The sequence below is a fragment of the Rhineura floridana genome, chromosome 7, assembly GCF_030035675.1.
Source record: "Rhineura floridana isolate rRhiFlo1 chromosome 7, rRhiFlo1.hap2, whole genome shotgun sequence".
NCBI classification, from domain to species: domain Eukaryota; kingdom Metazoa; phylum Chordata; class Lepidosauria; order Squamata; family Rhineuridae; genus Rhineura; species Rhineura floridana.
The window spans coordinates 33,937,415-33,952,036 of NC_084486.1; positions in this window are offsets into that span (position 1 = coordinate 33,937,415).

A 14,622-nucleotide genomic window follows, 5' to 3' on the forward strand; every position below is an offset into this window, starting at 1 on the left:
TAATCCTGCACAAGACCATTCTACATAGCAGCTGGACTGCACTTCGCCTCCTGCAGTTTATTCGTGTACTAAGACATTTGGAACTGTACATTCTCCCTCATCCGTGGGCATGTACTGAGGCTGTTTGGAATTGTGCATTATATATTAAGGCTATTTGGGACGGTACATTCTCCCCCACCTGTGGTCCTGTACAGAAGTTTATTTGGCCACACCTCCGCTGCACTGTGTATTTGGGACTGTGCGGATTGACTACACTGCTGCACTGCATTTAGGACTGTACTGTGGGCGTGTACTGTCCTCTCGCCTCACACGACTGTTCTGCACAACAGCTGCACTGCACCTCTACTGCTGCATATTTACTACAGTGCATTTGGAACTGTACATTCTCCCCCACCTGTGGGCATGTACTGATGTCTCCTCACGGCTTATCCGCACAGTAACTGCACTGCACCTCTCCCGTTATGTATTGTGTTGGTGATATATATACTTTGCATTCTCCCCCACCTGTGGGCATGTCCAGAAGCATGTGTTGGTGATATATACCATACATTCTCCCCCATCTGTGTGGCGTGTACGAAGTGTGTGTTGGTGTTGCATACCGCACCCTACCTTGTGTGTGTATATGGTGGCAGATCCACAGACTGAGACAGCTCATGCTACAGGCGCACAGCAACCGTGTAAGGCCCCAGGGCATCATGCGTCGCCTAAGCACAAGCAACCCGGACTTCATTCCAAGGCTGTTGCTGAAACCAAACACTTACCTAGCCATACCGCTGCCAAGAAAGCACGATACGTGTCTGTCCCAACTTCAGAGGCTCTGGCCAACACAGATGAACAGCCCTCTTACATTCACCTGCCGACTCATCTGAGGACGTATTTGAAGGGCTCCCTAGCCAACCAGCTGGGAACTGCCCTTCTCAACCCATGTCATCAACTGGGGCTCATACATCTCACCGTTCTGATGATACCACTGCTAATTTGCCTCACCAAGGGCACCAGCCTCTGCTCTGCCAAGTGTAGTCAGTGACCTCGGATCCTCAGATGGCCGTTCTTGCCCCTCATCTGGGATTGCAGTTGTCCCCTGAGTTTCTCCCACAGTTGCAGGACTTACTGAGCTTCTTCTCACAAATGCAGTCAGGGTCACAGGCCAGTCCATTCCCCAGCAAAATGTGCAAAGACATTCTGGCGCTATGAGACATGGTGGCTGCAGTGAGGTACACCCACCACCCTCACCAAATCCCTTTGAGGTCACTAGAGGCAGGATTGATGATGGGACTACTGGTTCAGAGGATCCCTCATTTTTTCTTCAAGCCGAGGGAGGTGAGCAGAGTGATGATTCAGTACTGGAGGAGGATGTGTCCTATCTCCTGTTTTCATATGGCCGACTATCTGCCCCTCGCAGAGTTTTGGATACCTTAGGTCTCCAAACTTTCCAGACTGAATCTGCTATTCCCCCTGTATAGGGGACCAAGATTTTGGAATTTACAAGATCGACAGATCACCAAACTGGCCAAGGAAGAACGGGTTCACCCGCTGCAGGCACGTCGTCTTTTCTGTCCTTGCCATAATCACGGGACTACTGCCTCAGCTATTCAGGCTCTGCTGCAGTTCTCATCTCCTCTAGAGTTTCTATGATGTGGCTGGATGATCTCTTAGATGACCCTATCCAGATCCAATCAGACTACGAAAGGGCCTGCTAATATCTGTCTCACTATATAGTGGTCTGTAGTGATACTGCACCTTCGCCACTGTGTGTGTGTATCTAGCTCTCCTGGTGTCATATTGAATCAAGACTTTCTCTTGGAACCTAGCCTCCATAGCGCAAATCCTCCCCAATGCCCCAGCACACCAGAGCCACAAACCACAAGCATCCCTGGCTTCACTCCAAGGCTTTCGACAAAACCAAACATTTTAAAACAGGAGCAGTACTGCATCTTCTCCTTTGTGTGCATGTACTGGTCTCTCTCCATACCGCTCCTACCTTTCTGTGTTTGCTGGTGGCATATACTGCAACTCTTGCCTTGTGCATGTATATGACGGGAGATCAGCGGCCAGATGCTTACTCGAGTGCATATTTTCTGATGAGGCCAGATGACAGGTGAGTGTGGACCAGCCCAGGCAACAGGTGAGTCTATATCATGTGAATCACCTCACCCTTTCTGGCTGGTAGCTAGCCAGACCTGGTAGAAGTCTCTGCTACTATTTCGGTGGGGCAGATTGGTTGTCCTCTTATTTACCTACACCTCCAGTGAGTCCATGTCAGAGGTTTCTCCTCAGGCATGAAAGCCATATCCAGACGAGCAGGCCACTGCTGCTGTAGAGTCGTAAGGAGCTCCTCGCTGTTCCTATCAGATCACAGGCAACACTGAGGAGGGACTCTCACCGCACCTCCCCATGGTGTCCCAGATTTAAGACTACTGCAGAAGGATGGCCTCACTGCTGCTTCCCACTGTGTACAATTGCTTGGTTCTTAGAGGCACTTCTTGGCTATAAGTACCTGCCTTGGACTGTAGTTGATGGTATTTCCATGTTCTCGCCCTGGGATACTTCTCTGGGCTATGTTCAAAGGTTAACCGATCCCATCTTCTATGTGCACTTGTTGTCTACATGGAGCATCTTGGCAAAGTTTCCACTCTGCTGACATATCCAGACAAGTGGGCTGCTGCTGCTACAGAACCAGGATAAGTTACCTACAGTCCTGTTAGGCCAGATCTAAGACCAGTGCGGAACAACATTCTCACTGCCTCTTTCCACTGTGTATTTATTTGCCCTTTAGTAATGGTTCCACTCATCTCTCGAACCATGATAAGTACTCACAGTGCCTGTCAGGCCAGGAACTACACCAGTGCGGAAGGACACTCTCAATGCCTCTCTCTACTGAGTGCAATTATTTGGCTCTCAGAGGTTGCCACATCCCCTTCAGTGGTGGGTGGGTGGGCTTATTTAGTGAGGCAATGCTCCCTCTACTGAGGTGCTTGTGTGCTTGCCTTACTAGTTTTTGGAGCTAGAGGCAGGTTGCTGCCTCTGCCTCTGTTGGGCTGCTTGAGCTCTCTATTATCCCCTTGTGCAGCTCTCTTTGGCTAGGCTGCATTCAGAGTCACTTGGTTGGGCCCTTTCTGGCCTCGCGAATCCTGCCTTTGCCTGCATTTTTAGCGCATTAAAGACCAGACCTCCACACTCTTGTGCTGGGGTCATTTTGGGTGTCATCATTCTGCTCTTCCTCTACAGAGGTTGCTATTTGGTCTCGGCCAGCTTGTTTCTGTGTGGGCATATTTGTGGCCAGATAACCCTGTGTTGGGTTTCTAAATGTTATTTAGGAACTGCACAGCTATAGCCATTTCTTCAGATGGCACTGCTACATAGCAGCACCTTCAGCAGCAGTCAGTGATTTTCAGTGCTAGCCTTTTCAGCAGCTGTCGCTTCCATGTTTCGCTTAGCATGCATCAGCATGAATTTTGCGGGGACAAACGTGACTTGCAGTCTGACCTGCGCAAGGTGTACATTGACCTTAAGGTAGGTGAGGGGGTCCCACGGTGAGTATAGTAGCCAACCTTGGAACCTCTAGTTTTCCTCCTCACCGTTGCATCTGGGCAGCAAGGTTGGGGTTGAGGCTCCTTGTGGAACGTGATGGACGCTTCTCAGTATATCCACTGACACTGGAAACGCTTACCCTTTCCCTTAGATCCCGGGGACATGGCCCAGCTTGCTACTTAGTCTCCTGGCATGGACAAAGGTATAACATTCTCCTGATGAATTCATACTATTCTGTCTATTACTGCAAGGGGTCCAGGTATTTCTCCAGCTTGGCCAGATAGAGAGCATACTCCTCGGCTGGGATTATGTCCGATTTTTTGCACTGACGGCAATTTTCGGTTTTTCCCCTTTGTCTTGAGCCTGAACTAGCAGACCTCTTCCAGGGGCAACGGTGGTTCAACCCGGTGCCTCCTCCACGGGCCTGATTTAGTCGAACTGCATTAACCTTAGTTCTGAGTTTAGTCCTTATCTCTGTATAGCCTTTGAGAACCTCAGACTTTCTGTGTTGCATTTATCGTTGGTAAATTATGTCTAACAGAATAATGTCATGAACTAGGGGGCTGGGGAACTTGTTTCCTGCAGTTTCCTGGGCAATATCAGCTCCTACAGCTTCCATGCAGCCTTGTCAGGCTCATTTCGATGTTCAGCAGGAGGACCTCTGCATCTTCCATAAGGACTTAGTGATATTATGTCTAGACCTGTCTTCTTGCCCCAGGGCTTATTCAGATTTCCACTGCAACCGGGATATTGTTCTTCCCTCGGTCTGTCCAAATCCTGTCCATCCACTGGAGAAGGCCTGGAACTCGTTAGATATCCGGAGGGCCCTCTTGACCTACCTGTCATGAACTCGGGACATACGATCAACGGATTCACTGTTTGTATCCTTTCACCCTCGTACTCTGGGGACATGGCTGGCCAGTTCTACGTTATCTTGTTGATGGCGTGCCTGCATTGCATTGGCCTATGAGTCACTTCAGCTGCCAGTGACCCGAAATATAACGGCGCACTCAACTAGGTCAGCAGCCACTTAGGCTGCCTTCGCTACCATTGCACCTCTTGCAGAGATTGCAGAGTGGCTGTATGGTCTACTCCAAATTCCTTCATAGGACATTACAAGATAGACCGTTATGCTTCTGCCGATGTCTCCTTTGGAGCTGTGTGCTACAACAGGTTCTGTATGACAAGTAATCAAGGGGCGGCCCCTCCCTATTTGGGGCTGCTTTGGTACATCCCACATGATGTCAGGCTACCTGAGGAAAATGTACCATTGGTATCACCTGAAGGGTGATTTTCTCAGACTGACATCATGGCCCTCCCTGTTGGAGTTTTTCTGGGTACTTTGTATATTTCAAATTCTCACTCTTCAGAGTATACTATTTAAACTAGTTAGTCAAGTCAAGACCCTTTTCGAACTGTTGATGTGTCTTTAGTGTCTAGGCTATTATTTGGGACGTTTTCCTTGCTGGTAGGCCCGTTGGCTGTTTTTATCTTCACAGATATATCTCACTTCGGTCTCATCATGAATGAAAGTGAACTGGGAGGGGCTTGATGCCCCAGGTCTTGACTTCAATCCATTCTTGCCTTCGGACACTAGGTGGAGCTATAACCCACATGATGTCAGTCTACCTGAGAAAATCACCCTTCAGGTGATACCAATGGTACATTCTTGACTGCTAGTTCACCACATGGCTTACCAAAGCTTGTTTCTGCCAGTTACAGAATTCCCCCCCCCCAATGTCTTGCCCCAGAAAATCACCCTTGCTCCATCCAAACACCTTACCAGCTGGAGATAGCTTAATTGTTCCCTTAATAGCCAACTCCCTGTAATAGCCATCTCTGTGCATCAGCCTTAAGCTAATTTTTAACATTTCATATTATTGTGCAAGCAAAAGTGAATCAGATATTCATCTTGAAGATGAAGCTACAACTCAATAGGTTGGGTGAAGAATCTGCCATAGTTCAGCAATGTATCTTGCATGGTAAATACAAAAGTTTCTATTTTATTTTGATATATACAAGGCCACTTAATAACATTGTTCACTAGGTGGCTCAAAAACAAAATGATAAAATGCATGAATACTTTGTATTTTAGGTGAATGTTCTAATCAGGAAGACTTGTATTTGCCAAACCCTAAAAGCAGCTGTGCAACTGCAACTATACCTGTTAAAACACTTTTCCTGCCTCTTGGAGGATGTATTTGTTTGGTCAAGGACTGCCAGTCTTTTTTAGGAGTAGAACTACTGTACCTTACTAAATTGGTAGAAGAGAGGACAGTTAACTTGCATCATGATAACAAAGCTGCGCCTGCCCAAATTCCCATGTGTGCACAAGAAAGGTAAAGTAGTCCATTGTGAGGAAGCATGGGGGGTTGAGGTGAGGGAAGAGAAGCCGCCTATCTCTCTCATCTCATGAAAGGGGGGGCTTCTCTGTTATGCTGTAGCTGCAGAATGTGCTCATCAGTGAGGCTCACCTGGCACTCACTATGGTTCTGGGGCAGAGTTAAGACCTTTCATATTTGCTTAGGCCTCTTAATATTATCTTTTAGGTCTTTTTAATGCTGGCATTACACCTTTTTCACATTAGAAGTTGCTGCTGCTTTTAAATTATTAAAGATGTTTACATTTAGAATTTTGTAAGCCATTTGTACTGTCTTTGGATTGAAGAGTAGGCTATAAATATTGAATCAAACAACAAAATGAGCTCTGTTTTAGTCTGGAACACTTTTTATTATATAGCAGAGCTCAGCTCTAAAGCTACAGTTCAACATATCTCCCCCCCCTCGCTAGATGAATTGACTACATGTGGATTGCTGCTTTTGCCATTGCTGCATCTTCCAGTTTGAAAAAACTTAAAACTGTTCCAGTTATTTTTATCCCAAAAGGCTCTGGACTGCTGTGTTTTTTCAAGTAATGTGTGTATGTTTGGTTTATACTTTATTATATTTTTATTCCACCCTTTAAGGAGCTCAGCTCTCTAACCTTCCATTTCATCACAGCTGTGGGGATTTGGATCTGGATATCGGGGCTAATCTAACACTCTTACTACTACACTACATGTCAACATTTAAAAGTTTATACTTTTAAAATGAATTGTTGATTTTGTAGTACAAACAGATTTTTAAAAATAATACAAAACTTGAAGAAATAACAGTAAGAGGCTCTTCCAGCTCCATGAGTCTGAGAAAAGAGAGGTGATCAAGTACAAAAAATGCATAGGGCAAAGGATCTAAAGAGCAATACAGAATTGGGTCTATATGTCTAAATCTAAAAAGTATTAATGCCAAAGTTGATAGGAAAAAAGTCCAACTTCAATCTCAAGCAATCAATAAGCATATAACAACACAAGGAAATGTCTAAAAACTCTGTTATTGACATATTTGGAATATAGCCAAATATTAACTAACCAGCAATGTTGTGACAAACCAAATATTACATAACAAATACTAATAGACCAAACATGTTTAAACCCTAAATGGGTCTTCTTCAGTGGTCAATATAGATATGATTCAATTTTGTCACTACATGTTTTAATCCAGCAGCAAACTGTTTTTGTACTGACCTGTAGAGAGAAAAAGATGAATAAATGAGCCCACCAAAACTGAAGAACTAAATCTGATTTAAACTTGTTTATATACTAATGTATCTTCTATAGATACTATATGTTTATATTCTCTTATGGATCTTTAATTTTTGTGTGGGGTTGTCCAGTCTGAAAAAACAGGTATTACCTAGTTCAGAATTGTCCTCTAACCATTCCTTTTCTGCAGTCAACTGAATAATATGAATTATTATATGAGATGCCATAATGATCTCACTATACAAATTAAAAAAGAGATAGTAAGAGATAGTGGGTGAAAGATTATTGGAAGGGTATATTGAAAAACCAACATGATTTTTTTGTTGGAATCACAGCAAAGAATATCACAATGCTATCTTCCAAAAATTCATAACAATGTTTTTCCTCTGCCAGGGAGACCCATCATTTCTGGATGTGGATCCATTTTAGAACCATTATCTACATATGTTCATTTCTCAAACCACTAATGGATTCTATAGAGTCCTATATGAAAGACACTACACATTTTTTGAATTTATTGTATTATTTGAACATGCCTGCAGAAAAATCCTGGTTGATCACCATGGATGTAAATTCACTGAATGCTACAATTCTGCAACAGGAATCCATGGAGATGATTGAACAAACTTTGGATAACAGATCAGGAGACAGTGGTCTGCCAACCTCTTTTCTACATCCCTTCGCTAAGATGGCTCTTAAGAACTTTTTTCCAATTTCAGGATTTTTTTGGCAGACTGCAGGAACAGCAGTGGGATGCAGTTTGCCCCTGAACTTCTTACCAATCAGTTTATGGAGCAATTTGAACAAACATACTAACGCAAGACAATAGATTTAGATATCTCTTGTACATAATATCTTTATCTGAATGATATACTTTTGGTATGGAAGGGTCCAGAGGATACCATGAAACAGATCTGGACAACAATACCAGACATTACACCATTAAATTTGATATATTATCATAAATTCATTTTATTCATTTTTTTCTCTACAGTTCAGTACTTAATGTTTTGATACAAAAGCAAATGGAATGAAGTCATATTTGGTGTGTAAAGAGTTCTGAGAGGTCTGGCATTGATGTAAGTTCTGAATGCCCACCAGACAGCAGCATAGTCCTCTGGTTCCACATTGCTACCATGTACCTTCAAAGTCTGGGTAAACTTTTCCAAGATAGCTATATGTAATGCTTTCCTAAACCAATTGGCCAGAATGATATTTGAAGCTATCTTACCATACCTGGGCCACCACAAGTTGGGTATCCACAAGCAAATTTATAAGCAGAGATTTTGTAAAAAAAAAATGCGTAATTGTTTCCTTTAAACGAGGATAAAAGACATAAGATGGGATGTGGGTATATGGTTTGCCCAGTAATTGTACCTGTTTCTGACGTAACAGCTGCACAAAAAGTGTTGACCCAAAGACACGCACTTTGAATGCCGATAAATCTCTGTAGTACAACAGTTTTGCCAACAGAGCACATTACCAGTTCTCTGAATATGTGCCATCCTTACAGGAGTATAAAACCATCTATGAATGATTTTAAGTTCTTGTGTTAGCAGAAACTGAAGGAAATGGCCCGGCAGACCACATCTTATTCCATAGTGCTGTGTCAGTCTCCTCCAAGTCCTATTCCCACAGGGATTTTAGACTGGCAAGGTGTGGGACTTGTGTATTCAAAAGCACTGTGTACATTTGGGAGACCATACCCCTGAGCCAGGAAGTCGGTACTATACACCTTTTTTAAAAGGAGTTTTAATTCTTCAAGCATTTTTTTAAAATATAATTTGGAGTTCTACCTTATGCTTGATTTTTATTGTCAGCTACATGTGAGCCATGGCACATATTAAACTTAATAAAATTATTACAGTACCTATGTTGCAGGGGTGAAAAAGAGTATGTGCTGTGTTGCTAATCAGCACCACCTCTTCCTCTGCTTCTAGGGTTAACCTGGTCTTACCTAACCTTGTACCCTCCAGATGTTCTGGACTTTAGTTTCCATCAGCCCCGGCCACCACAGCCAATAGTCAGGGATGATAGGATTTGTACTTTTAACAATATGTGGAGACCACTAAGTTGGGGAAGAGTGGGTTAAAAGTTAAAGGGTCTTCCAGAGTGTCCCATTCATGGTAAATGAGCACTGGCAGTGACCAGACCTTGAGCCCAGAAGAAGGTATTGCCTCACTTCGGCTTGGTGTGTTCAGCGGGCCACTCTTCCAAATCACTCCTCTCTTGGATCTGATGTCAGTGGCAGCCCATGAGCGCTGGTGGCAACTGCAGCACTCCCTGACCTTGCTCAGCTGTAGTATAGCACTAACTCTGCAATGGTGACCAGGCTTCTGCTCTGCATCTTCCATCGAGCTGTGCCCCATACTCCCAGGCGTGCTGTGGCACCCACCTCCATCCGAGCCATGAGTGGTGGAGGTGCTTACAGGCCAAAGAGGGATGCAAGTGCAGTTTGAGTTGGCTTGCAGGGAGGCTACTGCCCACCAACCTTTGTGACGAGAGAGTGGGGGGGGGAGAGGCTGCTTTTGTCGTGCATGTGGTGACTGCATTGTTACACCATCTCAAGCAACAGTACAAGCTGCTCCAAATGGCGGCACCTCAGGGTTAAGGTCATGTTGGTGCTCAAGGGCATTCCCCCCCAAGCGTCCCTGTACCCTCTCCTTCCATCACTTATAGAGGGCCCCTTCCCCTTCTTTGACAACTCTGATCATGTGTAGTCCATGCGGTGTTCAAAGGGGTCCTTTAGTTGTGAGACCCCCTGTTTTGGTAGGAGGGATCTCGAAATCAAACTAGAGACCGGCTCGTCAATGCCTGGGACATTCAAGCGATTCATGAAGTCCGGGGCCAAAGCATAGTCTTTTAGCCACAACAGAAAAGCAGCATGCCTGCAGCAGGTGATCCAACTCTTCCTTGGCTAGTTTGCCAACAGGGTCTGGCACAGGAAGGTAGTGATCTGCTGATTTGGGAGATTTGAGGACTTTGGCCCCTTTCATTGGAGGGGTGGTAGATTCAGGCAGTGGAGTCTGAAGACCTAACGTGCCCAGAACTCTACGAGCGAGGGGAAGAAAGTCAGCCGTATCAAATAGGCGATAGGACGTGTCGTCCTCGAGTTCTGCATCATCGCTCCACTCATCTCCCTCGGCCTGAAGAGAATACTCTGGATCCTCCAAACCAGGAATCTCATCTCCAATCCTGCCTCTAACAACGCTGAATGGGTTGGGTGAGGGAGGAGGTACCGCATCAGTACAGCCACACGGAGCCGGAGCACAGGAAAGTCATTGCTTGCTGTGCTGGAGTAATGGAGCTGTTTGGGCTCTCGACTGCTCATGTGATAAAAAGTTCAGCATACCCTTTAACTGCAAAAGGAACTCAGGAGATAACTGCAGTCCTAGTAAAGAGGCAGGTGGTTGCCCTTGTTGAGGCACAGCAGGCGGTTGCCCTTGTTGAGGTACAGCTGCAGGGGGCTCACTGGACTGGTGTGGCAAAATAGATTGAGAGGGACAGACCATGGGTTGGTCAGGAAAGCCCTCAAAGTCATCCTCAGATGATCCAGCTGGAGAATGAAAGAGGGCTGTCAATCTTTCTTGGCCAGCAGCCTCAGAATGCAGAACAGAAATGTAATGTGCTCACTTGTTGGCACTGTGGCTAGACAGGTGTTTGGTTTTAGCCACGGCCTTGGAGTGAAGTCTGGGGTGTTTTTGCGTAGCAGACTTGTGATGCGAGGCCTTACAGGGTTGCTTTGCCCTAGACAAATGTGCTTCTGGGTGTTGATCCGCCATTATACATGCCCAGAGTTGCAGTATTGATATCACCAACACACGCACAGAGGTGAGGGGTGCGGTGTGGCAAGGTATTTCAGTACACATCCACAGGTGGGGGAAGATGTACAGTGCAGCAGTGATGTGGCCACTTCGACTTCTGTTCACACCCGCAGATGGGGGAGAATGTATGTCCCAAATATGCAGCTGCTGTGCAGATAAGTCTCAACGCAGGTAAGTCGTGTGGGGAAAGAGCTCAGACTGTTGTAGAGATGAGCCTTGCAGGATTTCTCTATAAATTATGTTTAAAATCAAAAAACTTGGGAGAACCTGACTCAATAAATGTCCAGTCAATGCAATCAAGGAGGAACAGAAAAGGCAGGAAAAGTGGGCAAAACAAACTGGCACCCGGGAAAAGGGCAGGAAACTTGAAAACAAAATGGTGGCCGGGAAGGAGAAGGAGCAATGGCGGGCTCCACATGCTTCAAACGGTCAGGACAGACCTGTAACAGCCACAGTGGATGCCAGGCAAACGGTTAGGAGGAGGCGCAAGGCGAGCTCCAAGCGCTGCCAGTAAAAATAAAGCGCCGTCGCCTAAGAAGCTAAGGTGGCAGTAGGAGCTAGAAGCAAGAAGAGGAGCCGCAGCTGCAGGCTCCTGGACAGGCGGCTAAGCCTGCAAGCACCACCCAAGCCTGGAGAAAAACAAAGCCAGTGGCAAAATACCAAGGGGGAGCCGCAGCCGTGTGCTCACAGCCAAGGCACGTCTCGGGCAAAACGCCTGAACTGAAAAAGGGAAAACCAAACGGCAGCCGCCAGAGCCCCAGACCAGGCTGAGGCGAGGGGAAAAAGCTTAATGTGGAGTCACAGCCGCGGCTCCCAACAAAACAGCTAAAGGAAAAAGGGAGCAAATAAAAACCACCCGTGCCTGGGGAGAGGTAGTAGTAGGAGATATAAGTTGAAAAAGGGAACCACCACCGCAGTTCCCAGCCAGGGGTCGTCTCACGGGAGATAAAACACCCCCAACAGGAGAACGGCAGCCGCCAGAACTCCAAACAAAGGTACTAAGGGGGGGGGAGAACAACCAAGGAAAAAATCCCTCAACAAACGACCCAGTCAAAATTAAAATAACAGTGAAAGAGGGAAGGGAATGAGAAGACAAAGACGCAATCAGTCCCACACACTCTATCACTCACACAAAAATTCTTAGCTACAAAACGCTATACTAGAGATCCAAACGCCTCGAATGAAGGCAAGAATGAACTGGAGTGGGAGGGTCTTGATGCCCCAGGTCTTGACTTCGATCCATTCTTGCCTTTGGACGCTAGATGGCGCTATATCCCACATGACAGCAGGCTACCTGAGGAAAATATGATTTTGTTTGGCTTTTAAACTCTTTAACAACCACTGTGAGACCAGGTGAGGGGAACCTTTAGCCCTCCAGATGTTGCTGAACCACAACTCCCATCATACCTGGTCATTGACCATGCTTGCTGGGGCTGATGCGAGTTGTAGTACAGCAACATCTGGAGGGCCAAAGGTTCCCCAGCAATCAGGTCAGTGGGAGAAGTGGGTCCAAGTATTCCATCCACATATTACAAAATGCCTACAGTAATACTTTTTATTTATTGAATTTATATCCCACCCTTCCTCTGAAAGGAGCCCAGGGTGCTATTACATTTGTGTAATAGTGCTGGTTTTTTATTGGTTTCTAGTTAAGGTGGCTGTAATCAATGAGTGCTTTAAGACATTTTTAAAATAGAGAACCTGGCTTAAGAGGAAATTTCATTTTAATATAAAGCAAATCTACATTCATGTCTTAAACCAGAATCCATGGCATACAATGACCCTGATCCAAATGTAATTGAATGCAAAATATGCAAAGCCTGAGACTTTGGTATAAGATGCATACTATTTTAAGAAAAATGTGGGTTGCTTTGAAATATCAACACAAAGAGGCAAGAACCTATCCACTCTTCCCCGGATTGTTTTCAATGGGCTTATTTTCTTGTATGAAAGCAACAATGAGCGGGGTGACAGTTAAGCCTTTCCTGCCAGTTCTCTCCCACATTTGGGAGTCTGTTTCCCAGGGTTGCTGTATAGTTATGTTCCACAATGACAACTACACAAAAGATGCAGCAATATGCAAAACTTCTCATCACTGCCTTGGTAGGTAAGATGCCTCAAACAACTCCAAAAAGAACAATTTCAAAGGCAGAAGGTGTTAAGTGTTCTGTTATCCTAGAAAATGAAAATTATTTTCAAATATAGCTGGCCCTTCTATGCAGTCCTTGAAGGTTTCTAAAATGTGAGTTCTAAAACCAACAGAAATGAGGGTTTTTTTTCCTTCTGCAGGTGAGGAAGACAACTCTATTACTTGGTTCTGGGTACACAAAGGAGACAGCCACCATTGTTCTCAGTGTGGGGCTTACTACAAGCTAACTTGTCATAAACTCCCACCACTGAAAGAATTGAAATTGAGAGAAGTTCCTTTTGGTTTTCTTTCTGTAGACTTAATAAAACTGTCTGGCTGTAATTACATCAAACTTAGTTAGATTATTTCATCTGAAACAAATAGCACACGAGAGGTGTAAACAGTATGCCATTTTTTGTTTAGATCAAAGCTGCCACAGGAGGCCTGCTTTGGATTATGGCTGCGGGTGTGTTGTTTTCCTAATTTTAAATCATGCTCACACTCCTGAAGTTGCTATTTGCCACATCAGGAGGAAAATACAAGTACCTGTATATTGGTGGATGATGTACAATCAGGGCAACAGCGATGCTTGTGCCCTTATAATGTTCATAACTCCCATCCACCTCCAAATGTGATAAAGAGCCCGTGTGTGTGCATATATACACATATACCTGTGTTCAGTCTTAAAACTGTTGACACACTTAACATTCCAAAGAAATCTCATGGTTTTCACTGGAACTACTTCAACTTAAGTCATTTGTGGCTTATAAAAGTAATAATCTTACAAAAATAGGTTAGTTTAGCCTAGAAATTAGTGTGTATATATGAATCTAGGCTCATCTGACGGATTCTACAGTACTATTGTTTGCAGTTTGGCAGAGCTTGGAAAAGTTACTTTTCCAAGCTCTGCAGTTTGGGTAATCATTCCTACTTCAGCATTATTACAATGTAATTTTGGTTATGGACAGGGATGTAGTTGTCCAGGATCTTGGGGAGGGGTCTTACACCCTTCTGTTTTTTTGGGGGATCCAGGTCCCACCAGGGTCCGTACGTCTCCAGCATCCTACAAGCCAATCAGCATGAAAGGTGTGTTAGCTGCTGAGAAAAGTCTTCTAACATACTGTTTTTCAACCTTGGGACCCCAGATGTTGTCAGACTAAAATTCCCATTAATCCCAGCCTAGCCCACAGCCAAAGATGATAGTCCAAGAACATCTGGGGACGCAAAGTTGTAGAACAGTGTAAACATGCTTCCTTGCCCTTTTTTTGCTAACTGGAGCCAATCTGAGTGAAAGAGGCGAGTCAACCACTGAAAAGATTCTTCTCAGTAGCTATCACACTCCCCTTTCATGCTGATTGTCTCCAACGGACATCTGGTGTTGTGGGAGAAGGTGATAAAAAGGATCTCATTCTCAACCCAGCAGCAAAAAATATGTTCGAGGGAGGGGGAGAAAGAATGTGTGTGTATATGATAGTGTTTCAGCTTATAATGGTATGTGTGTATGTGTGTTTCATGCATGGTATGGTGAAATACAAATGAATATGCCTAAGAATGTGTGT